The sequence below is a fragment of the Eubalaena glacialis genome, chromosome 6 (assembly GCF_028564815.1).
Source record: "Eubalaena glacialis isolate mEubGla1 chromosome 6, mEubGla1.1.hap2.+ XY, whole genome shotgun sequence".
Lineage (NCBI taxonomy): Eukaryota > Metazoa > Chordata > Mammalia > Artiodactyla > Balaenidae > Eubalaena > Eubalaena glacialis.
The window spans coordinates 151120275-151146267 of record NC_083721.1 but is presented as its reverse complement, the minus strand read 5'-3'; the positions used below and the strand labels follow the sequence as shown (position 1 = coordinate 151146267).

Below are 25993 nucleotides of genomic sequence, written 5' to 3'. Positions count from 1 at the left end.
GGAAGGGCAGGATAAAAATGTAGAGCTTTAATATGTTTGAACTTAAGTTGTTATCAAGTAAAACAGACTGTTATAAGATGTTTCATGTAAGCCTTATGGTAACCACAAAGCAAACCTATAGTAGATACACAAACGAGAAAGAGAAAGAAATTTAAGCATACCACCAAGAAAGTCATTAAATCACAAAAAAAATCAAGGAAAAGAAAAGAAAGGATCAAAGGAATTACAAAGCAGACAGAAAAAACAATTAACAAAATGGCAGTAAGTCCATAGCAATCAATAATTACTGTACATGTTAAATGGACTAAGTTCTCCAATCAAAAGACAGAGTGGCTGAGTATATTAAAAAAACAAACAAACAAACAAAAAACCCCAAGACCTAACTATATACTGCCTACAAGAGACTCACTTCAGCTTTAAGGAAACACACAGACTGAAAGTAAAAGGATAGAAATACTCCACATAAATGGAAAACAAGAGAAAGCTGGGCAGCAATACTTGTATCAGAAAAAATAGACTTTAAGACAAAGACTGTAATACAAGACAAAGAAGGTAATTAGGTAATGATAATGGGGTCAATCCAACAAGAGAATATAACATTTGTAAATAATTATGAGCCCAATATAGGAACACCTAAATAAAGAGAGCAAATATTAACAGATCTAAAGAGAAAAATAGGCAGCAATATAATAATCGTAGAGGATCTCAATATCCTACTTTTAACAATGGATAGGTCATATAGACAAAAAATAAGGAAACACTAGACTTAAATGACACATTAAGCCAGAGGGACTTAACAGACATTTATAGAACATTCCATTCAAAAGCAACAGAATACGCATTCTTCTCAAGCATACATGGAATATTGTCCAGGATAGATCACATGTTAGGCCACGAGACAAGTCTAAATAAATTTAAGAAGACTAAAATCATATCAAGCATCTTTTCCAACCACAATAACATGAAACTAGAAATCCACCATAAGAAGACAACTGGAAAATTCACAAATATGTGGAGATGAAACAACATGATACTGAGTCATCAATGCATCAAAGAAGAAATAAAAATTTTCAAAATATTTTGAGACAAATAGAAGTGGAAATACAACATACCAAAACTTACGAGATGCAGAAAAATCAGTTCTATGAGGGAAATGCATAGCGATAAATACCTACATTAAGAAACAAGAAGGATCTGAAACAACTTAACTTTATACCTCAAGGAACTCGAAAAGAAGCACAAACTAAGTCCAAAGTTAGTCTAAAGAAGGAAATAACAAATATCAGAACAGAAATAAATGAAACAGAGACTAGGACGACAATGAAAAATGTCAATAAAACTAAGAGCTAGTTTTCTGAAAAGATAAATAAAACAGACAAACCTTCAGCTAGACTCACCATGCAAAACAGAGAGAGGACTCAAAATCAGAAATGAAAGAAATGTTACAACTGGTACCACAGAAATACAAAGGATCATAAAAGACTTCTAGGAACAATTATATGCCAACAAAGATCTAAAAGACTAGGAAAAGCAGAGATCCGGTGCCCTTGGTTACCAAGAGTCCACGTATAGTTCCCATCATGCTGGACCAAATTTTTCTTGGGAATTCCACCCTCTGGACCTCTGTCTCATGGGAAGCACTGTGGTTCATAAGGTAACTAAGGTAACTCCATGTTTGTCAAAGCAGATTGAGAATCTCTTTTTCTTCTACACGTAATTGATTTGAATAAAGACTTCAGTGGCTAAGTAGGTTTGGAGAATACTTTGCTTTATTTTAAAAAAACACCTTAAAAGTTTTAATTTATTGCAAGACCTCCTCAAAATCCTTAATATGCAAATGTTCAGCGTGACTCTTCAGAATGGGACTACACTGAGAAAACTTTCTAAACCTATTTGAGCATGGAGTCATTTATTCACTGAAAATCTCAGCAATAAGGAGTTCCATGGAACACACACTTTGGGAATCTCAGGACAGAGTAAAGTCTGGTGATCACTTGAGTGCTCAAGAGAAGAAAACTACATGCGGGCAAATCCATGTCTAAAATAGTTACAGACCTCTAGTAATTGCCATTTTATATATATATATAGCCATTATATATACACATATAAATTGACTATATATATAAATTGACATTATATATATATAAAATGTATAAGGCATGTGTAATGTATATATAATGTATAAGGCATATATATCGTGTATACTACTGAATGTTCAATTTATGAGCTTGCTAATTTAACTGAGGACTTAAATCCTTGAATACACTGCTTCACCCTAACAAAGTTTGTTGAGAATACAAAGCAATAAACTATATCTGAATTAATTTTTAAAAATTGAGTTTGATGATCAGATGCTGACTGTGAGTTTTCCAGTACCCTCTTTCTCACATGTAAAGGTGCGGTCAAATAAACAATTTGTTGGTCTACAAACCAAAGTGTCAGGAGAGGTAATTCATCAATTTGTTGATTGCTCATAGTTATCAGTCAGCAGACGGGCCTGAAATTATTATTTTGCATACCAGCTCTTCAACAGGAAGCTCCCACATTCATACTTTCTCTCCCCTGCCAAATCATTCCAAAACAGCATGCTGATATAATATCATATCAGGGGACCTGCAACAAATGTCACAGTCATTTGCTTTTCCAGTTTTTATCTGAGGACAATTCTCTCACTAAATGATCTTCACCCTCCATCCCGATCCTCTCTATGGATAATAAGAGGGTTCTTAGCAATTAGCAGAGTTCCAGTAAAAATATTTTTCCCTAGCTATAATGCAGTAACGGCCAAGAGAAATCGGGGCACACATTTTTCTATCTACTTTAATAAGTGCACATCCAAGTAAGGACATGCAGGATACCTGCTCAGGCATGCCCCGGGCTCAGCATCGATCTTCCTGCTGCTTTACCACTTCCAGACTGACAGCTAAATTACTGCACAGAAAAAGTTTCTGTGGGCTGTAACCATAATGCTGCCACTGAAACTCATTTGTTGGCTAAAGGATAAACAGAGATTGAAGGACAATTTTCATTGACAGAGAAAGATGGGATATATACAGGAGAGGAGAGCTGGATCTGCATGGGAGAGCAAGCTTAGCGACTTCGGAGAAAACGCGAGGAGACACACTCTGAGTTGTAATTTTCTTGTCACGTGGCAGGCACCAGCTGAATTCTTGGAAGAACCCCACATCTGCAGCTGAGACTGTCTTACATGCTTTCTGTGCCCAATGGTTAAGAATGAAGGAAATTTTTTACCTGTAAATACAACTGAAATTAGAGCAATGAAGAGAGGAAGTCAACAGTGTTTCTGAATGGAATGGACATATTCTTTTCAGGAAAATGAACCTTCTTTGCTGAAGCATCATCAAGCGATAGGATTGAAAACTAAGACTGAGAAATATGGGGAAAAACAACTCATGTTTAGTGAACTATTTGGCGAATACGTACAAGCCACTGCACTCCATATATATAAGATAGGATCCTGAATTCAATGATCCTATAGCTTAAATTAAGCAGAGGAAAGACATTCAAATACATACTAGGTTACAAGCATCTACTTCATCTCCAACTGTCAGTATACATAATAACTCCTTAACATATATTTACTGAATAAATTACTGAAATAATATTTCTTATTTAAGGGGGAAGTAGTAACAACCATAGGAAAGTTACAGGTGTGAGTAGTGGGCTTCCAAGGGTGAAGTTTACTTCTGGCTGGAAGGGTCAAAGATGACATTATGGAGAGGTGGCATGCGATTCGGGCATCAATATTTATAAATGTTTGGAGGTTCAGAAGAAGAACAAAGAACAGTATGACGAGAGAAATGGAGAATTCTTAGGATGAACAGGAAACAGCAGTGGTATACTTAATAGTCAGCAGCTACTGTGCAGGCTGAAATGAACACACTTTTAGTATTCTGATTTTCAGTATCTGCAACTACAAACCAAGTCAGGTCACATTATGACTCAGTAAATGGTTGCAGACCAAGATATTCCTTTTCAAAATGTCAGAAAAACCCTCATAGAGAAGGTTGTATTAGCAATTTTCCATTATGACAAATTATGAACTGAAAATACACATTTTTATTTGATCCCTGGGTTTAGGCTGTAACTGGCATTAGCTACACTAGTAATTTAATCCTAGACTCTACTCAGTGCCTGACATAGTGCCTGGCACATAGTAGGTATGTGAGAAATATCTGTTGAATGAATAGTCAAGATATTGTCATGTACTGAGGAATAGATTATTCTGTAGAATAGGTTTCCTGTATCATTTCTAGTTTCACTCTCAACTTAAAACTTGAAAATCCAAACACTCCATGAATGATAAGAATGTCTAATTCACAGTGTAGTTGATGATAAAAAAATCACAATTGTTTCCCATTTTTACTCCATATATTGAAATCATGGTTTCTAACTTGCCAAGGTCACTTACAGGCATCCTTATTTTAGGTTGTTTTCAGCATCTACTATTCCCCCTGGATTTTCACTTACAGGAATCACACTCACACTATTTACTGCAAAGTAAATTGCTTCATGGTCTTCCAAAGTACTTTGATGAAGTATCCACAGAAAGGGGGTCCAAGTGTCAGATGAGTTTGCGAAATGCTTCATACCCTGAGCCTACTCTTGGAGGTTCACTTTGTTAAGTAACACACTTAAGTTTCTGAGAAGCCCTGTAGTAAAGAAGCCCAATGAACTCTGGTTTAACCTAGTGTTTTTCTAACTGTTATGACCATGGAGGCTATTCTGAATGGCTTTCACTCTCTTTCAGAACTAGTGTTCTAAGGTGCAACCTTGGGACAAGATCCTAAGGTAGAGATTACAAGCTACTGAGTCCATGGTATTTTATCCTTGAGAGACGGCACACACTGAGAGACAGGAGAGATGTCAGCACATCTGGCAACACTGGGACCCTAGTCCCTCCTAGCATCAGTCCCCCCCCACCCCTTTTCAGTGGGCATAGTTTCTCTGATTCATTTGGCGCTGGCATTCCCATATTACTCCCAGACCATTTCAGGCATGTACATCACTTGCCTGGTCCCTGTAGGTATCTGACTTTGGAATTCTTGCCCTGCGGTATCTTAATCGTTCAGTTGTTCCTACTACGCTTAGAAGAAAAAGGAATACCAGTATTCAAAGGCCAAAAAAGAGAAAAGTCAGTATAAGATGAACCCCCTTTTAAGCTACTAGTAGTAATTGCTATGTCTGTTGAACTTCAAGGAAGCAGTAAGAAGGAGCATATGTCAGCATCTTGGCCTCCAAATGGTATTTGTCCCATTTTCTGCATCTGCAAATCTATAATCCTCAAAGTAATACAGGAATCTTGGGATGTTACAAAACTCCACTATGAAGTGTTTCACTTGTGCTCCCTAGAAATGGAGCCTTACTTCTGAATGGGATCATTTCTGATTTCATTTCAGATCTTTTTAGGCTCACACTCCAACGACTGGCTGCTCTACTGGGGTCCATGGAGTTCTCGACTGAACTCTCACATTTACCAACAAAGAGCACTGGGTCTATACAGCAAGCAGATTGCCTTCCAAAGGAAGCTCTTGGCTCTCCAGAATGGGTCCTTATTTCCCCTTTTCAAAAACATCCTGCTTACTCTTTTGTGGTGATATGCTAAACTGCCCAATGTGTGATTAAAACTGTCTTAGTTACTGAAAATAATTTATTTTTTCTAAATTTTAAAAGGGAACATATTTTAGTTTGCAAACTTTTGAGGCCATGGTGGGGGACACATTGGGGAAGATGCAAAAACCACAAGGGGCATTTGGTACCTAACCATGACACAGCCTTCTAGCAGGGAAGACCAACACAGAAACAAGACTTCTGCAAGAGGAGAGCATCAACAGGGCAAAGTGAGAGACAGCTTGTTCTGTCTGTGCTCTACTTGTGCTCTCCAAGTAGTGTATGCCACTCATAGCACGATTTCCTTAAAAAGAGTAGATTCCAAAAGCATTTGAGACATCAAGCTGGGAAGGTGGTTTTTTGGTTTCTTTTTGTTTTTACCAAAATGTCCCACGTATACTTTCTTTTTCATTACCTCAGGCTAAAAAGTATACTTTGGCAGTGCCTCTCCCTAGACTGTAAAATCAGGGTTTGTCTTCTCTAAATATTTTCCAATTTGCAACTTTTGCCTTTTTAATCATGTCAAATGTCAGCATCTCATAACTCGTTACTATCATCCTTCTAAGTGAACTGATTGTATTGCCACCAAAAAGGATGTAACCTGAGGGTCTGGACAGGAAGTGAAAGAATTAGGTTGTAGAGAAGGGGCTTCCTGTTTGTGTTTTCCTCCTCTGGCTGAAGGAGTTTGAAGCAGAAACGCCGCAAACACAAACCACCCACTCGGGGCAGACATGCATTTGGCTTAGTAAGTGTTGGTTTGGGTGTGGAGGGAAAGGCATAATGCTGGACCTTCTAGCATGTCTCTTTCAGCAAAATCCCAAATCAGTGTATCTGAAGTAGCAAGATATATATTTTTAATTTTATAGCCAAAGTATACTGTTTATGACTACCAAAAGCCAGTAACAACCTCTGTTTTCCCTGACTTGATTCAGGCTTTGGGTTTGAACTGCCTGCTAACTACTGTCAACCATTCATTCTACGAATATTTAATGAGCCTCTCCTAATGAGCTGGCTACTCTTTTGCGTACTAGAGAAACAGAAGTGACCAGGTAAAAATTCTAGCTTGCATGGAGCTTATTTTCGAATGGTCATAACTCCTACATTTTATTTTTATTTATTTTTAAACTTTTTTTAAATTAACTAATTAATTTTTGGCTGCGTTGGGTCTTGGTTGCTGTGTGGGAGCTTTCTCCAGTTGCAGCAAGCGGGGGCTACTCCGTTGCGTTGCGCGGGCTTCTCATTGTAGTGGCTTCTCTTGTTGCGGAGCACGGGTTCTAGGCGCACGGGCTGCAGTAGCTGTGGCACGCGGGCTCAGTAGTTGTGGCTCGCAGGCTCTAGAGCGCAGGCTCAGTAGCTGTGGCGCACGGGCTTCTTTGCTCTGTGGCATGTGGGATCTTCCTGGACCAGGGCTCAAACCCATGTCCCCTGCATTGGCAGGCGGACTCTTAACCACTGTGTCACCAGGGAAGCCCAATTCCTACATTTTAGTGACTCCATTTTGTACTTGTCAGTGGCATTCAAGACTTGGAGGAAACATGGTGGACTGAGGCTGGTGAATGTCAGCAGCCCACGGCAAGGGAAGATCTTAAGAGAAATTTATTCTAGCTACGTTCTGAATGCCAACAGCCTCTGGTGCTTGCATCTTCCAAGACTATAGCAACGAGGCAATGGAGACAAGAGTTCTAGTGCGTTGGACATTCGAAAGTACGAGACAACCATGGAGTTCCTTGCATCTCGGGCTACAGAACATGTCAGGCCCCCAGGGACTCAAAGAACAAACCTTTCCTTCCATAGGAAGGGGCTTGATCTGTGCCCTTGTGCTTATCACACAGGACTGCTGTGAGGGTTAGATGAATGTAAAGTACTCAGAATTGTGCCTGGCAAATATTTTTGTGCTACTAGTATTATTAATCACTGTGTCCTCACTGTGTCCTCTTGTCCTGTATATTGTAAGTCCTAAACATTTTATACAATTATGTCTCTATCTAAAATATCTTTAATAATGGGATACTGTTGTATCCAGGTATCTCGAGGTACCTGGAGGTTGGGTCTTATTCTGATAATCTCATGTAACTCAAACAGCATCTACTATCTTTAATACCAAGGGTTTCTAGCTAAGTGTGTATTGAATTGAATTAGAAATGTCTTTAGGGCCTCCCTGGTGGTGCAGTGGTTAAGAATCCACCTGCCAATGCAGGGGACACGGGTTCAATCCCTGGTCCAGGAAGATCCCACATGCCGCGGAGCAACTAAGCCCGTGTGCCACAACTACTGAGCCTGTGCTCTAGAGCCCGTGAGCCGCAACTACTGAGCTCGTGCACCACAACTACTGAAGCCCACACGCCTAGAACCCGTGCTCCGCAACAAGAGAAGCCACTGCAATCAGAAGCCCGCGCACCGCAACGAAGAGTAGCCCCCGCTCCCCGCACTAGAGAAAGCCCGCGTGCAGCAATGAAGACCCAACGCAGCCAAAAATAAATAAATAAATATATTTTTTTAAAAAAAGAAAAGAAAAGAAATGTCTTTAGGTCTATTCAGTTAAGACTTCAAACAAGTATCTCCCAGAGTCACTGTTACGGGTTAAATTGTGTCCCCCCGCCCCCTAAAAAAAAAAAAAAAGAAGAAGATATATTGAAGTCTTAATTCCTGAATATGACCTTATTTGGAAATAGGGTTACCACAGATGTAATCAGTTAAGATCACAGTGGAATAGGATGGGCCCCTAATCCATATGCCTGGTGTCTTGTAAGAAGACAGCCATGTGGAGAAACAGAGACACAGGGAGAAGACCAGGTGATGGTCAAGGCAGAGACTGGACTTAGGGAGCTGCAAGCTGAGGAATGCCAAAGATTGCTGGCAAATGACCAGAAGCTAGGAAGACACAAGGGAGGATTCTACCCTCCAGGGTTCAGCCTGGCCCTGCTGACACCCTAATTTCAGATGTCTGGCCTCCAGAACTGTGGGCTGATAAATTTACATTGTTAGAAGCCACCCAGCTTGTGAAACTTTGTTACAGCAGGCCCAGGAGACTAGGGTCTCCTCCCTGAGTCATTCATATCAGTAGTTGTGTGGCATGGGCTTCCTCACCACAAGACGCACAGTTTATTTTGTGGCTCAACATTTATACATAGAATATGTGCCACTAACAGGTCAAAACAGACTCAGTTGTCCTAGGAGAATGATGCCTTATTCATCTAAGTTTCCCTCCTTACACCTTTTCCCCAATAGTTCAGATGTTCTTGAAGTCGGCCAGATAAAACATTCTGACAGCATACACTTAGGAAGCCACAGGGGACAGATCCAGGGTGTCAGAGAACAATCCCACGGAGATTTAGAATGCCCTCAGCATTTATATCCAGGTAGGAGACTTGGGGAGATTTTCGAGGCAGATTTTAGAAGTGAGATTACCCTAAGAAGTTTCCAGGGTTCTCTTGGTGCCCTAAGAACTCTATTCAATATAAAATCATTCCTTGCTTGGGTGGAAAGATGCAGCATAAAAATTTGGTGCAATATATGCCAGTTAATTCAACAACATGTCAAACTGTCTAAGAAAGTCTTTAGAAAAGGTTTACCTTTTGTGTCACCAGGGAACTGAGTGATAGGAAGGAAAGCTCATGAAGAGAAGATTTTCTCTAACTTCTGCCTACAGTGAATAAATCAATGGTATTCTCAAGTCCCCTCAATATCAATGAGTTTATCTGATAAGCAGGCAAGTATTTACAGACGCTAAAAAAAAACTCCAGTTTTTTTTTCTCCCCTTCCCATTCCAGCCTTATTTCTTGTTTCCTTTGTCTTTCTACCATTTCTTTCCTTCTTCCTTCCCCTTCTTGTTCTTCTGCTAGTCTTTGCATGGTAATAGGAGGAAAGGTTTGTCTGACAGCTGCTATCTCCTACCTCTTAGCTTCTAAAAGCTATGATGTGTGTGGGGTCTTCACTTCATTTATTTATTTTTTTAAGATTTAGTCTCCCTGCCCTGAACTGGGTTTAGGGTAATTGTGTGTCTGCTCGAGGGCTGAATGCAATCTCTAGCCTTTTTCATAAAGTTTATGGCCCTGGTGCCCCTTTAAAAGTCTCCTGTGGCTGATTGATGGGCTCATTTCTGATACTAACTATAAAGGATTGGCCATCCCGAAGATAAGCCGCTCCTCCCCCAAGCACCTCAAGAGGGAAGGGCGGCCGCCTTACAGAGGAGACCTCCGTTATGGATGGCGCTTCTCGCCTCAATCAGATTCATTCTTCAGCGGCCCAGGCACTGCCCTGCACTGAGGGACTGCCCCACAGACACACAAGCTCAGCCAGGTCCTTTCGTTAATGGGCGTCGGAGGATTCAAACATCATCACCGGCGGGAGGGAGAACGCAGTAGCTAGCACCCCATCTCCTAACTTGTGTTCATTCTCTTTTGGCGTCATTTGCCCAGAGGTCAGACTCACAGCGTATTGATCTTTCAGTAATTCAAGCCTTTTTATTCAATCGAAGTTTTCCTCAGAGTTCACCCTTTAATATTTGTTCTTAGGTTTCATGTCAATCTGTTTTTTTCTCCTTAAGCTATCCTTCAAATATCTCTTCATGGGACAAATGTGGTGATGAGCAATTCTTCCCAACTTCTACAACTTGTACTTTCCGGGTCAAAATGACACTTGTATTCTCAGTGAAAGGCAAAAACGGGAGAGAGGATGGCGGCGGGGGGGTAAGGGGAGGGGAAGAGAGGCTGAAAAGGAGGGGGGGGGAAGGAGAGACAGAGGGAGGGAGGGGGAGGGCTGGGGACGGAGGGGGAGGGAGGAGAGGAGGAGGGATTTTAGGAAGGCTAACACTTAAATCTTAACTGGAGACTTCATTTCCTGGAGGAAGGGGAGTTAATTTGTCACTCGCCAAAAACCAAGACGTGAGAGAAATCACAAAAGAGCGGATGGAGATCACCTGGCAGCCTATCAGGTGTGGTGAGCAAGGGGAAGGGAGGAATCAAAGACCAGTGCAAGCAGAGGAGGAGAAGCAGGTTTGCGAAAAAAGCGTTATCCATCATTCAAATATTCACTGAACACTTTATAGGGTAGGTATGACACTATGACTCGGGTTATCAGAGCTAAGACAGTCAATGCACATAAGGAACCCACACTTTTAAGTAGTGAACTGGGCTTCCCTGGTGGCGCAGTGGTTAAGAATCCACCTGCCAATGCAAAGGACATGGGCTCGAGCCCTGGTCCGGGAACATTCCACATGCCGCGGAGCAACTAAGCCCGTGCGCCACAACTACTGAGCCTGCGCTCTAGAGCCTGCGAGCCACAATGACTGAGCCTGCGCCTAGAGCCCGTGCTCCGCAACAAGAGAAGCCACCGCAATGCGAAGCCCGCACACCACAACGAAGAGTAGCCCCCGCTCGCCGCCAACTAAAGAAAGCCCGCACACAGCAACGAAGACCCAACGCAGTCAAAAATAAATAAATAAATTTATAAAAAAGAAAAAGAAAACATCAGACCTGTAACCAAATAATTACATTCAATGTTATAATGTGATAAAAGGCATTTAGAGATGTTGCCAACACCTCTGTATCCATCCCTGTCTGGTTTCTTTCTTACATCACATCACAAAACAGCAAGAACAAAACAACAACAACAAAATAAAACAAAGAACAAAAAAGTCAATGTCACCAATAACATCTGTGTTGCTAAACCCAGTGAGTATCTTTCAGACCTTATTGTAACAAATACTCTTTGACCCAATGGACCACTTCCTCCATCTTAAAACACTCTCTTCTTGGGTCTACTGCATACCACATTCTTTGGTTTTCCAACTACATCTCTGTTTCTTTTTAATCTCTTTTGCAACATCATCTCCTCTTGCCAACCATAAAATGTGGCAATCTCTCCAAGGTTTGGTCCTGTGCTTACTTCCCTTCTTTGTACTCTCCTAGGCAATACCATTCACCCTCTGCCTTCAGTTACCTTCAGGGTGCCAAGAACACTCAAATGATCGCTCCAGGCAGAATTCTCCCTCTACAACCCAAGTGGAATGCTTGCCTCTCCCAGGTGCCCATGTAGAGTTAGCTGCACCCTTGCTGGGCACTTCCTCAGTAAGTCTGTGTCTGTCTGTATCTGCCAGTGAGGACCTGTGCGTTATTCAGCTGTGTGCGTTCAGTGTTTGACAAGGCGTCTGGCACATGGTTTGGGTTCAGTTTGTTCAGCTGGAACTGACTGGAATTAGGGCAGGGCTTGGGGGCAGAAGGCATGGCACCATTCCACATACTGGGGTGCTGCTGGGCCATTCTGCCTTGGCAGATGAGCTAAGATACCTCACTACGGGAACAACTTTTCAGATGATAATCTCTTAATTATAATCTCTTAATTATAATCTCTTAAAAAGAGGACAAAATGTATACATGGGATTTAACATGGCTGATTTTTATTTTATTTTTTCTGTTATTTTTGTATTATCAGAGTTTTCTGCAATGTATATATACTACTTTTATAATTGGTTTTTATAATTTTTTTTTTGGCTGCACCACACGGCACGTGGGATCTTACTTTCCTGACCAGGGATTGAACCTGTGCCCCCTGTAGTGGAAGCACAGAGTCTTAATCACTGGACCCCCCCAGAGAAGTCCCAATTGGGGATTTTTAAAAATTTCTTTTGAGGTCTGCTCTATGTATTGATAGGGCAAAAGAGAGATAAGTATGTGCGTGTGATACACACACACAGAGTCAGGGTAGTGAAATGAAAAAGAGGAATGTGAATTACTAGCAGAAATTCTACGAGTTGGAATCCAAGGAGTTAGAACACGTCTTTCTTCAATAAAAGTATTGCCCAAATTCTTCAATAAGCGGTTGCCCAAACTGCCTTTGTTTCTAAGTGACTTTTAGGGAGTAATAGGACAAAGAGAAATTATTTACTCAAATGGCCTGTCTCTCCTGATTTTCAAGAATTAAACACAAAAAAGTATTTTTAGATAATAAATTTGATAGTAACATATGCTCTCCTGCATTCTAACTCAGACTACAATCTTTGATGAGTAGACACTGACATCCTAGTCAAGCCGTTCAAGCCATCAAAATAAGCAACCCCTTATGAAAATGAAAATTGAATATTACATTGGAGAAATTGAAAGCATGTTTTATCAAAGGCAATTTGTCTGTTATCTGACAGCCTTGAAAAACAACACGAAAATTACATCTCACATTAAAATGAAAAGGCAGCAGCTTCTTTAAATATTACAGTAATAAGGGAACCTTGGGCCATTAAAAAAAACCCTGTTTATTCTATATGCTGGCACTGTCTGACTTCTTCTCTCCTGTGTTCCCCTGGGGGGCGGGGTGGGAAGGGCATATTTCTGCACTAGTTAATGGATCATAGAAGAAAGGAGTACCACTTTCTTCCTTTTAAAAAATTCTTCCTTTATTGGTAAAAAAAAGAGTGATTCTACGAAGCAGTCTCAAGGGCCATGAAAGTGGTAAAGCCATCAGGTGTGTCAGGAAAAAAAAAGAGTGATTCTACGAAGCAATCTCAAGGGCCATCAAAGTGGTGAAGCCATCAGGTATGTCAGGCAACAGGCAGCTCCCTCCTTCAGGACAGAGCCAGTGGTTCCCATGCCTTCCAGCCCTGAGTCAGCTCTCTGACGTTATTCCTCATGTGTTTGGCCCGTGTGAGCTGGATTTGTGTAGGGAATTCACACCCTAGATTCTCGGATATGGTACCAAGTATTATCTAACTACACATTTATTTGAGGAACTTTTTAGCCTCCGCCCACTGTGATAAGGAAAGCAGCCATGAATTCTGGTCATGCTTTGGGTGGAACAATCATGCTCATGTCTATATCTTGGTTATGTTTGTTAAATCACCAGGAGTATAACAGAAAAATTAGTCCAATATGTGGCACATCTAGTGAAAGTACTTCTATAATGCTTGAGTCAGGTTAACACTATCAGTACTACTCGTAGCCAGTGCTGCTTGTGTACTGCAAAGATTTGCTTATTTTATTGCAGCAGTTTAACATCATTTTCTGAATATTAAAATATATTCAGTTTTCTTTTTAAATGGACCATCTAGAGGAAAAGCATAGTTATTAACCCAATAACTAGTTCTTTAATGCCAATATTTCAGAGAGCTCAAGTTTCACTAAAGCACTCTATGATGTACAAATAAATTTTATGCAAACCCAATGAATCTTAGATTCTCTGCAAGGGTGTTAATAACTAAAATAATAGAAAAAAAGACTTCACAATAACATAGGAGTGACTCCAGAAACTGAAAAAAAAGGGTAGTTCTAGAATAATGCCTAAAATCAAGTGTACTCAACCAATTTATGCTTTTCTTATGTTCTTCAACTAAATGAACCTCACTGATTATGACATTTGATCACTACCTTTAACTCAGAGCTTCAGTGGGTGAAACATTTCACTTCTGAGTTCTGGGAAGACTGATCCACATGTAAGTGGTCTGCAGTTCAATTTGTGGACCTGCAAGTGCAGTGGAGTAGAGAGATGCAGAGCTCTGACACTTTCCAGCTATGTGGTCTCAGAAACTCAGTTTCCTAAAATATAATTTGGGAAAACAACGCTTTCTTTTAGTACAAGAAATCCTAATATATAAAGGTGTTAGTTCCCTTCCTAAGTGCTTCACATACATTTTACGTTAGCACTGGGTAAAGTTATCTCCTTTCATAGATGCTGTATGTTTCCTCTATTGGAACAATTAGCTACATGAGTCACAAACATCCCTTGATGATACCTATAAGAACATTTCAGTGAGTACTAAAAGCAGGACCCCTTTTTTGGATAGCCTACAACTTTATGTGGAAAAAAAACCACACTAAAAATAATGCCATTTTTGATTGCTGATGTCATGGGCATTGGCAAGAATATTGAAGCTGTACATCAAAAAGATATTTTGGGGATAAGTCAGCAAAAGAACAAAGCAGAGCTCTGGAGCTCTCGTGAAACTGAGAGATCTCTTTTGTATCAAAGTATATTTATGAGATAATATTTCAACAGAAATGGAGAAAAAATGGAAATCCATTGCCATTATATTACTATTGTGTTGAAATGGCAATCTTATAATGAAATCTAAAATTCCAGCTCTCATATCCTAAAGTGGATGCCTGCTTGCTTTAATCTTGGTTATCGTTATATCGCTAAAGCAATCATTGAAATTAGCTTTGGCATTTACAAAAAGGCAAGATGGGTCTACTCTTCCCTCCTGCCTTTTCATAATCCCCTCCCTCTGGCTCGATGATGCCCTTGACAACAAAAGTTCAAGAACACCCAACTGCAACCAGACATTTGGTAATCACAGTTTTCGCTAATTGAGTCTTACTAAGTCACACAGGAGTTGTTAATTCTGGTTCAGCTCACCCAGACCACACCCTCTGAGACCTCTCAGTCACGTGAAGTAAAAAGATTTATTTACCAGTGCTTCTCTTGTCTTGAAACTGAGCCTGAACGTGACCCTGTGCAAGGCCCCAACCTCGCAGGGTCTATGCTTCTTTATTTGCACAACAAGTGTCTTCAACTAGTACATAGTCTATAGATCCCTTTGAGCGCCAATATTTTATGACTGCTATAGTCTTATAGTTGTTATAGTCTTACAGTTGTTTCTTAAACTTCTGTTATTCAGATTCCACTGGCGTGAATTTTGCCTTGTTGGCAAGCAACTTTGATTCTTCATGTATTCGTTTTATTTAGGTCAGCACACTTTTTTGTTTTTTACCTGAATAAATATGTTTAAGATGGACAAGTTATAACACTCCTACAAGTGATAAATCAGCTTCACTTACCACAAATATAAGGTAAACTGTAAAAATAAAAAGGATTGGGGAAAAAACCCAGTGTAATTGAGTCCTGGTTAGATGCTGTGGCCTAAGGATAGCTGTAAGTCTCAGGACTGATCTCTTTGTTAAAAACAGCTACAGAAGATGGAATATCACCACATAGCCGTTCTTGCCAAGAGAATCAAAAGTTTTGGAGGAGATGTGAAAGGAGAATAAAATACTTTCCTCACTATAGGATTTAATATGACTTAAATCATCACTGGTACCACCACTGATGTAGATCCCATTGCTGGGATAACTTCTGTGACTATTAAAAGGCTGTGTTACATTTCAGACTCAACTGCCAGATCAGGTTGGGCAAATTCTTCAGTTGTCAAAATACCTTGACTATATTCACATACTTATTCTCAAAAATGAACACTATATCAACTTGAATCACTTAACTTTTTTTTCCCTAAGTTGTATGCCATAGTCATTATTAGTAATACTTAATTAGTATAAAATACTTTGCTCTCCAGAATATAAACTGCAACAATAAATTAATACAATTATTCCAGTTTACATTTAAATTTGGACAAAAAGAGCTAGCTCTGAGTTAAGAAAAAGCAACAAAAAAACACAGAACAGAAGAATGTTGTGTTCAGTTTTAAAATATTCAGTTGAATGAAACTACCCCAACAGAGAAAAAAAACAAATTTATCATGTCATAAAAAATATGTTAAATTCGAAATGAATTAGAAAAAGAAATACAGTTATTTGGAACAGCTACAGGAATTCTGTTTTAAAGTAACCAATTGATCTTACCCAATAGGTTCACTTGAAGATAAATTAAAATGTGATTATAATATGAGAAATTTACAGTTAAGTAGCATTACATTAATTCCTTATTTTTTCCTAGTACACTTTAATGTTTTTCTTTCCTATTCTTTGTAAATACTTATATTCCCAATAAAAAATAATGAATAATGAAGGAAGTGATGGGTAAATGAAATTTTATTTTCACTATAATTAGATTTCCCCTCTCAGAAATCTTCCATCTTCTTAAATCACTGTGAATTAAACTATAGTGTTTCCTTTATTGCAAAATTCCATGCAAAGCATGCTAATCCTTTCTCAGGAAATCTCAGGATCATTCTGGTATAGTTGTGTTTACCCAAACTTTGCTAACAGTTTGAGAACATGATTTTTAAGAGGATCCACACAAGTCTTGGACTTGCGGAGGTATCAGTAAATTTGGGCAATTCTTCCTTGCCCAAGTGCTTCACCTACATGAGTACCAAAATTCTGCATTAATCCCCATCCCGGGGGGAAGAGAATTTTCTCATGTACTAACCACTGAATTACATAGATTATTTCATTTAGTTTTCAGAATAACCCTGCAGTCTGGGTATTAGTACCCACACTTTACTCAAGAGGCCAGTGAGCCTACATGCCTCACCCAAGGCCACATCTAATAATGGAAACTCAAGCTCAGTCCCCTTTCTCTGTATACCCAGGGCATTCCTCATGCTTCCTCCTCAGACATCATGGTTTTCCAAAATCACTTTTCTTCTTTCTGTATTTCAGGAGTTAGAAAACTATAACCTGTAGCACAAATGTTCCCTGCTGCTTGTCTTTACAAAGTTTTATTGGAATACACACCTACGTGTTTACATACTGTCTGTGGCTGCTGTTTTGACACAACAGCAAAGCTGAGTAGCTGGGACAGAGACCGTGGGTCCACAGAGGCTAAAATGTTTATTATTTGGCCCTTTCCATAAAAGGTTTGCCAGCCTCTGCCCTATTCCATCTACATGTTAGCTGAGAGAAAATAAGACTATCTGTACAAGATGTATGTAAAAGAACAATTTGCAGAAAGATTTATATATATATAGTATGACTGTTTTTGGAAAAAAAAGTTAACATTTGCTTCTATGTATACATATAAATACTTGCAAAGTTCATATGCCAAACTGTGGTTATATCTGAGGCATCAGATTATATATAGGGAAACTTTCATGATACTTTAAATATTTAAATTACTTCAATATCTGCTTATTTGAATTTCTTTATTTCTTCTTTCTTTACTCACCAGGTGTGGGTCCTCAGGCAGTTCCCTTCATCTCTGCAGGGCTCTATTTTATCTGTAAAATGAGGAGCTGGGTTAGGCAATCTTTCAAATTTCTTATAATTCTAACCCCCCGCCGCTGTATTTAATGCAGCCGCCCAATTTCCTAGGATCATTTAATTTTGATAACTACCAATCATAGGGAAAGATGTTTGCAGGGGAAGCCTATAATTTAAAATTTTCCATTTGTCATTTTTATTAGAAGTAACCTTCACAGACAACTCACTCTTCTCAGACCATTTCACTAGAATCTCTTTCACGAGAATAGTCACAGGAATTCTAAGATACCACCATATTTATAACTCAGTCTAAAATTAATTTCTCATCAGAGGGCATAGCCAACTGTGATTCGTGGGGACAAAGGTTCTCTACCCCGATTTCAAGTTTGTTTTCTCTAAACATGATCTTTTTTGGCTCCCATTCTATGACTTATGTTTGCATTTGTAATTTGTTGACTTGCTTTTGTAAAGAACATGACACTGAACTTTGTCTTCAGAATGCTCATATCCTAGAAGTTCCCATTTCCTCTAAATTTGATTTTGTTTTTAGTTTTATTTTAAAAGCAACATTACAAATCTCAAAACATCATTAAATATATATTCCAATTTTACATCAAATATAAAGTACGGAACACATTTTTGTAGTCATTTTGCGACGAAATTACGAAAGTTAAAATCAAAACAAGTACCCAGTAAAAGTGACCCATGGAGAGGATGGACACAGTCCCAGCTAGTGGAGGTGTACATCAGTATGGTTTTCTGGGGGGATATTTTCAGTCATATATCCAAAGCCTCAGGAGTTTAGCCAAGAAATTTCACTTTTATGAGTGTGCCCTAAGCAAATAATTAAAAATAAGGAAAAGGTAGGCATCCCACTATTTATAAAAATGAAGAACTAGAAACAAATGTATGTAAACAGCAGCTTGCTTAAGGCAACTGAGATGCAAGAATGTTATTAAGTACTATGCAGCCATTAAAATTATAATGTAAAAACAATGTATAAAAGATCATGGGGAAATGTTGGTTCTAAAAAGTAGAAAATGGCTGTAAAATAATGCATATAATAGGATTCCATTTCTTGTGAAAATGTATATGTGCAAAGATTTTTATGTATGTCAGAAAGCAACTGGGAGGATTCCAGCCAAAATGTCAATACTGGCTACCACTTGGTGAAAGAATTATAGTAAATTTTTGGATCTTTCGGTAAATTTGCAATCTTTCTGCATTGACCACATATTATATTATCATAAGAATTATTTAGGGGCAGCAAATTATAGTTATAAACATAACTTTAAAGTCTCTAGATTATGCCTACCCATATGATCAGAACTTTATGGATTCAATCATTTCAATGATTCAGGAAGCATATCATTTTAACTGAATCTAAGTAAACAGTTTTTATCTAACGCACAATCACTGATTTTTAAAATTTGTATTGAAGAAAATTAAAATTAGGACAATGAGCAAGAAAGAGGAGAATAAGATCATCAGATCATCTACCCTTTCACTTCCCTCTCATTCTCTTTCTTAGGGCCGTAAGTCATTCACTTCTGAGCTCTTTTTAAAATAACTTGTAATATTGTACTTATTTGATTTTTACTTGGTTTTGATGCACCTGCCGATTCAACTGTAAGCTCCATGACGGCAGGAGTCATATCTTTTTGCTTCATTTAGCACAGATCTCATTAAATACTTCAGCGAGACTAGGTAAAAGAACAAAACAACTAAAGCTTTGTAACATCTTAAAATCAAAAGTCATTAGATTGGTTGGTTGGTTCCTGTAATCTCTAATGGCCCAAGTTTGGCAAAATGTTCCCCGCAATTAACCTCTTGGAACTTACAGAACCCAACCACATGAAAGCAGAGTGTACTATATCAACCTCCAGTGTATTTATGGACACCAAGACCATCAATCTTGATGATCTAGGGAAAGTTAATCTTCTTTACCTGCACTGCCCATTATTTAATTTTATGCCTTTAAAAGATTACATCTGATAAATCAGCCATAATCAAAACTTTGAACTCCAAATATAATTAACCAGAGGCACCCCAGTACCATTTAGGTGAAAGTCAAAGTGCAGGAAGTTCACACTGAGAATGTTGCAATCTGAGTGGAATGGAAGTGCATGATTAGACATTGGTCAGCCATGTCTAGAGAGGAGAGTCTAATTCAGGAAATATTACGTGTGTGTGTGTGTGTGTGTGTGTGTGTGTGTGTGTGTATAAAATGCTGATTGTGCAGAACTCTGTCTTTACATCACCTATAAAGACAGGCTTCCAAAGCAAATTAATAGTGTAAGCAACACGTTTTTCAAACAACTCTGTGTGAATCATTTTTTTTCTAAACAATAATTCAATTTCATGGAGAGCTTTTCTAAAGGACTTTATTTGTCAAGCTCTGAATACACTGTCTTTAGTAAAAATATTCTATTTCTTTAAAACTAATTGATAGCTGAGCTTTCTCCATTGTTTGGGCTAGTCTTCCTCCAGTAGGTCGGAATGAATAAAAGTTCATCATCTCCTTAAAATATAAAAGCAAGCACAAATATAATTTAAAGGCCAAGAAACTGAAACAAGAGAAGTTCTTCTCATTTTTCCTTTGAAGCTGCTCTCAATACCATAGGATCCACGAATGAGGAAGCCTTTCCTACACCAAGTGTTCAAAACAAAAATCGAAGGGGAAAGTTACTCAATTATTTGGTAAATTCAGTCAGTGAGGAAAGCCAACCTAGATTGAGGCTCGATTTTAAGTACCGATTTTTGCTTATGATGTTTCTAAGAGATTAGGGATTTAAAATTCAGTCTCTAGAGTAAGCATTTTTGTTTTAAATTATAAGTTATAAAATAACTAGGAGATCAAAACCCAACTCCCATTCTCAAATGTAATTTGAAAAATTACGGAGACAACCACAAGTCACTTAACAATGGAATATCTTACTTTAAGTCATAATCAGTACACAAGAGTGCTTATTGCAAAAGATCCCTAAAGTGTCTCTTCCCTACTGGTTTATAACTGCCAGTGGGACTGGTTTGCATGTTGAAGGCAACAAGCATGGAAGTTTCCGGCAGAAAGTCTTATAAAGCTTAAATGTAGCAGTGGGACCATTCCAACTCAGCCCATAAGCTTCAAGGTTAGAAGCTAACGTTTCAATGATCTACCTGATCATCGGTGGTGAATCACTGCGGAAACTGCAACAACGTCCTGGTATTTGGGCTAAATGGTGGGGAGTGCCACCATTAAATACTGCTTCATGGAGAGCTAACAATGAAGGCTCATATACTAATGATATGGTTACTTCAAGGTTTAGTAATTTGTTCTACATTCAATCAATTTACATGGACTTTAGCTGGTTATTGGTCATTAAGGAGATTTTTCCCTCAGGATTCTGAGGAGGGTCAAAGGAAGAATTGCACTGAGACAGTATTTTATTTTGTATGTAAAGACAAATAACACTATATTTTGTTGAGTAATTGAAAGAATTCTATCCTCCTAAAATGCTGATGGCAAAACCCTCAGCCAAAAGAAGGGTTTAATTATCTTCCCTGAGATGCACACAAGTATTAAACAAATCAACAGGTATTAGACATATATTGAAAATTCCATCACAGTATAACCCGATACTACAAATGGCATTATTTCGTTCTTTTTTATGGCTGAGTAAGCAACATGGATGGACCTACAGATTGTCATACTGAGTGAAGTTAAGTCAGACAGAGAAGGACAAATATCGTGTATCACTTATATGTGGAATCTAAAAAAATGGTACAAATGAACTTATCTTCAAAACAGAAATAAAGTCATAGATGTATTGATAGTAAACAATCTTATTGGTACCAGGGGAGAAGTGGGGGATAAATTGGGAGATTGGGATTGACATATACACACTACTATATATAAAATAGATAACTAATACACACTACTATATATAAAATAGATAACTAATAAGGACCTACTGTATAGCACAGGGAACTCTTCTCAGTACTCTGTAATGACCCATATGGGAAAAGAATCTAAAAAATAGTGGATACAGGTGTATGTATAACTGATTCACTTTGCTGTACACCTGAAACTAATACCACATTGTAAATCAACTATACTCCAATAAAATTTTTTAAAAAACACCCTGCTACTAAGAGCATCTATTGCTCTGAGACAGAGTCCCAACTTTTAAACAGGTGGCAAGAATCTAGTAGGTTCAACCTTCTTCTCCCTTTATACCTGCTTTCTATATTCTGGAAAGTTTTCTATCAATGTCCAAACCATATTTTTGCACATATTAAGGTCCTTTATTTTAGACATTTGGTGTTGCAAACTGGTGAGCTACAGGTCAAACTGTGCACACAGATATGTTTTTGAGCCAGTACTCTTTAAGGTTGAATTTCAGTGCTTTTAGATGGGTCTATCTCTTTGGCTTCTCAGAGGCTCCCCTCTCCCCCACTGCCTATACCAGCTATTTGGAAGCTTTCCCACACTGACAGTGCCTACCCCGCCTCTCATGGTTTGTTTTCCTATCTTAGGAGAGTGCCTAGCATGTGTCAGTCCTCTGCCACCAGCCTGTTGCCACCAGGAAATTAATCTCTTGGCCCCTTTGAAACCTCTTCCTGCACATTGGGGTCTGAATCAAGAAAACTGCCAAGAGTTGGGCATGAGTCCCAGGATGATGATAGTGATTATTTACTGTCACCATGGACTGGTAAAATTAAACTTTCTTCCCATAGCATTTAATGATAATCATGGAATACTGGACATAGCACTGCCCACACCCTCCTGGATCCCTTTCGGAGCTTTGCACACACCAGCTCCCCAGGTGTGTTCATTCCAAACAGCCAGCACCGGTGACTCTTTGTGGGCTGATCATCAGATACAGGAGTAATAAATATGGTGCCGTGACTCCAAGGTACGTCCTACATTAGTTCCAGAACTCTCCAGCAGGACAGGACCTAAGTTACTCTCCAGCGCACTTTTCTTGATACGACCCCTTTGTTAGTCTCCTTCTCTTTCCTGTCCTACCCTTCCCCAGCTCTTCCTGTTACTTCCCCCCAATCCTCACCATAAGCTCTGCTTCTGGGAAACCTACTTAAGATAGCTCATTTCCTAAATGGGAAAGGACTCTTCTAGAGACCCCATAGTGTTCCCATAAAACAAAGTGACTCAAGTTGGAACTTCTGTGAGTTACAATCTCTGTGCTATCTCTGCACATGCAATGCACCTTGAATTCTCAAGGGCCCTCAGTACATAAATCAGTTACCACAAGGATGCTTGAGGCTGACAGTAGAATCATCCATCAAATGCATGCCTGGTACTTGGCAACAGGTACTTCCATGACATGCTAAGTTTGCAATAATGTGCAAAAATTCCTGATGCTGTCAAGGAACTATGGGACACCTTACCAGTTCGTCTCTCTTTTTTTGTAATTTACCAAATGACAGGATTAATTTACAAACTGAAATCTAAAACCTCAATATGGTTGTGAATTTTAACTTTGGAATCATATTTCTGAAACGCTGACTTTTAACTTGTTACTCTTGAGAATTGCTTTTTGGCAAAAGCAGAACGAATAAGTGTTAACGATGTAGACTTGGGTTCACAAACGGGTGTTAAGATTTTCTAATACATGAAGTATTTAAAGGCTGATAAGACAGTACATTATATCTGCATGGTAATTTAGTTCAGAAGTTCACAATTATTTTATTTTCAATATTAATTGCTTTTGTCTCTCAATAAATGACTCTGTAGGAAGTGGAATTCAATTTCATTCATTTTCAGTAATCGAGATTGCTTTGAACCAGCTCAATAACTCTCACTCCTCTTGGCCTCCGATATATTGCTGGTGGTAGCACATAAATAATCTCAGTTTTCTTTTTAGATTCCTAAGCAGAGCTGGCTTTTGGCAAAAGAGCTAAGGAGACACGGTTTGCTGTCCACGCCCCAGCCCTTTGCTTTATGGCCTGTTCAGCATCCACAGTCCCCCTTGCTTCTCAGCTTCTCATACTGTGGTCACCCCTGCCCCCTCTCTCCCGCCAAGGGCAAGTGGTAGGAGAAAGTGATTCACACACCTGGGATCTCGAGCCCCTTGCCTTTGCTCATCCTGTGCCTCTGCCTGAGGTGGCCTCTGCCTATACATCCAAATGCACCAAGAAGTGAGCTGGTGGGTCAAATCAAAGACCGCCATCTCCGCAGGGCCCCTGCAGCTCTGCCTGGGGTAGGAGGGAACATGTGGCCCCTCGGGCTCCTCTGCACCCCTCCCACCCTCCTTCAGCTCCTCCACTGGCTTACAGGTTTTCACACGCCTCTCTCCTCCACTAGACAACTGGCTCCTCAAGGTTACAAAGCACAAACCATTTATCTACATATTTCATGTAACGCTTAGCTATGCTCCTTGTTCCAAAAAAGTCTGAAATCAGAGAAAGACAAATATCACATGATATCGCTTATATGTGGGATTAAAAAAATGATACAAATGAACTTATTTACAAAACAGAAACAGACTCACAGACCTCGAGAACGAATTTATGGTTACCTGAGGGGAAGGGTTGGGGGGGGGAGGGATAGACTGGGAATTTGGGATTAACATACACACACCACTATATATAATATAGATAACCAACAAGGACCTACTGTATAACACAGGGAACCCTGCTCAGTATTCTGTAATAACCTAAATGGGAACAGAATATGAAAAAGAATAGATACATATGTATGTAGAACTGAATCACTTTGCTGTACACAAACTAACACAACATTGTTAATCAACTATACGTCGATATAAAATAAAAATTAAAAAAAAGAATGTATATGTATGTATAACTGAATCACTTTGCTGTACAGCAGAAATTAATACAACATTGTAAATCAACTCTACTTCAATTTAAAAAATTAACATTGGGGAAAAAATAAAGTTTTAACTTGTATAAAAAAAAAGTCTAAATGAATAAATAAACCAATGGGTGAATTAATGAGCAGTGGGTTAAGAGAGGCTTTCTGTGTTTTAGCCCCATGAAACTAGTTTCTCCAGCACAAGTTTCACTAACTCACCTCAGAGCCTTTGTTTATCCACAGATCCTAGCCTTGATCGGGTTGTACTGGTTCTGTGTCCCTGTGGACCCCCATCCAGCCCCTATTATACTGAGGACCCCTCAAGGGCAAGGACAGTGGCGTCCACGCCCAAAGTAGGAGCTCAACCGTATCTGTGGGATGAACGGGGTCATGGTGCCCTGTGGCTCCATTAGGTTTCCTTTCCAAAATTTGTATTTCAAAAGATTCCAGGCAGGGTGTTTCATGAACAAGAGCAAAACAAAAACACAGTAAGAGCCACACCACTTTTATTGGACTCGCTACATGCCAGACACTATTCCAAGCACTTTACGAATATTAACTCATCGAGTTCCCACAACCCTCTGCGATGGGTGCTATTACCACCCCACTTTATCCATGAGGAGAAAAACACCAGGAAATGAAGCGACTCACCTGAATTTATTGACAGTCTCCCTTATAAAAGCCTGGTAATGGTGTCAGGACATTAAAAGGGACAGCTGATGTTGAGACAGGGAGCATCCTCACAGCGTAAACCAACACATGGCTTCCCTTGTTGATAAAGTTTTCAACTGGGGGGGAGGGGTCAGTTGAGTTAAACAGGGGACTTAGTGATTTCCTAATTTTCATTGCAGATCCTCTCTTTTGGCCCTGATGCTCTTTTCTTATCCACATTTCCAGTATTCTCTTGGACACTTTCCTATGGTTTGATAACTCAAACTCATTATGTCCACAAATGACTCATTCCTCTCCAGTTTCTGCTTCTAATCACTTCTCCAGTTCTGTGAATGGAATTATCATTAATCTAGTTATCCAGATTTGAATCACTGACCTTCTGCCCCTTTTGCTCTCCTCTTCCAACTGTCCTAGAGTGTGTTTTTCATTCCTTTCCTCACAGTTGTTCCATCCTTCCACACCCACTGTCCGTAAGCAGCTTTAGCTTTTTCCTTCCTCTTACCCCTGAAATCACAGCATCCCACCTTCTTGCTCTACCTTTATATCCATCCTGTTCTAAGATATTTTGCCTACAGCTGCCTGATTTTTCTTCCTGAAGAGCAGCTCTACCCTAGCACTTTACTCCAAGGTTTGTAGTAGCTCTCCTGCTCTACTGAAGCCCACACGACTTCTTCTACCTGGCAGTCAAGGTTATTGGTGGTTGGTGGAGACACCTAACACTCATTCTCCACACCACATTTCCATAGAAGGAATTTCACTTCTGGTCCCTCCTTCAAGAGAGAGCAGTGTTAGAGAGAACATTCATTTCTGCCCAATCTGGTAAGACTGAGGTAAAGATCGTTGTGTACCCATGATATGGTCGAGCTTTGGCTGATTTCTGTTATGAGATGTCCCCGGTCCCCTCTCTTCCACTGACTCCACCCTTGGGTCTAGAGGCTTGTGGTTGTCGACATGCTCTGTAGACAAATACATGCAAAATTTAGAAAGCCTGACTAAGCTCCTGTTCCAA

The 25993-nt window shown here is 39.4% G+C and overlaps 1 protein-coding gene across 2 annotated transcripts in view; it reads right to left on the bottom strand.

Moving 5' to 3' along the window:
- Positions 1-25993, bottom strand: part of RARB (retinoic acid receptor beta) — a 787132-nt gene that overhangs the window by 543538 nt on the left and 217601 nt on the right. For both annotated transcript variants that reach the window (XM_061194748.1, XM_061194747.1), the window contains exon 2: positions 17461-17512. The gene's annotated coding sequence lies outside the window, so the exon portion shown is untranslated. The remainder of the gene's footprint in view (positions 1-17460; positions 17513-25993) is intronic.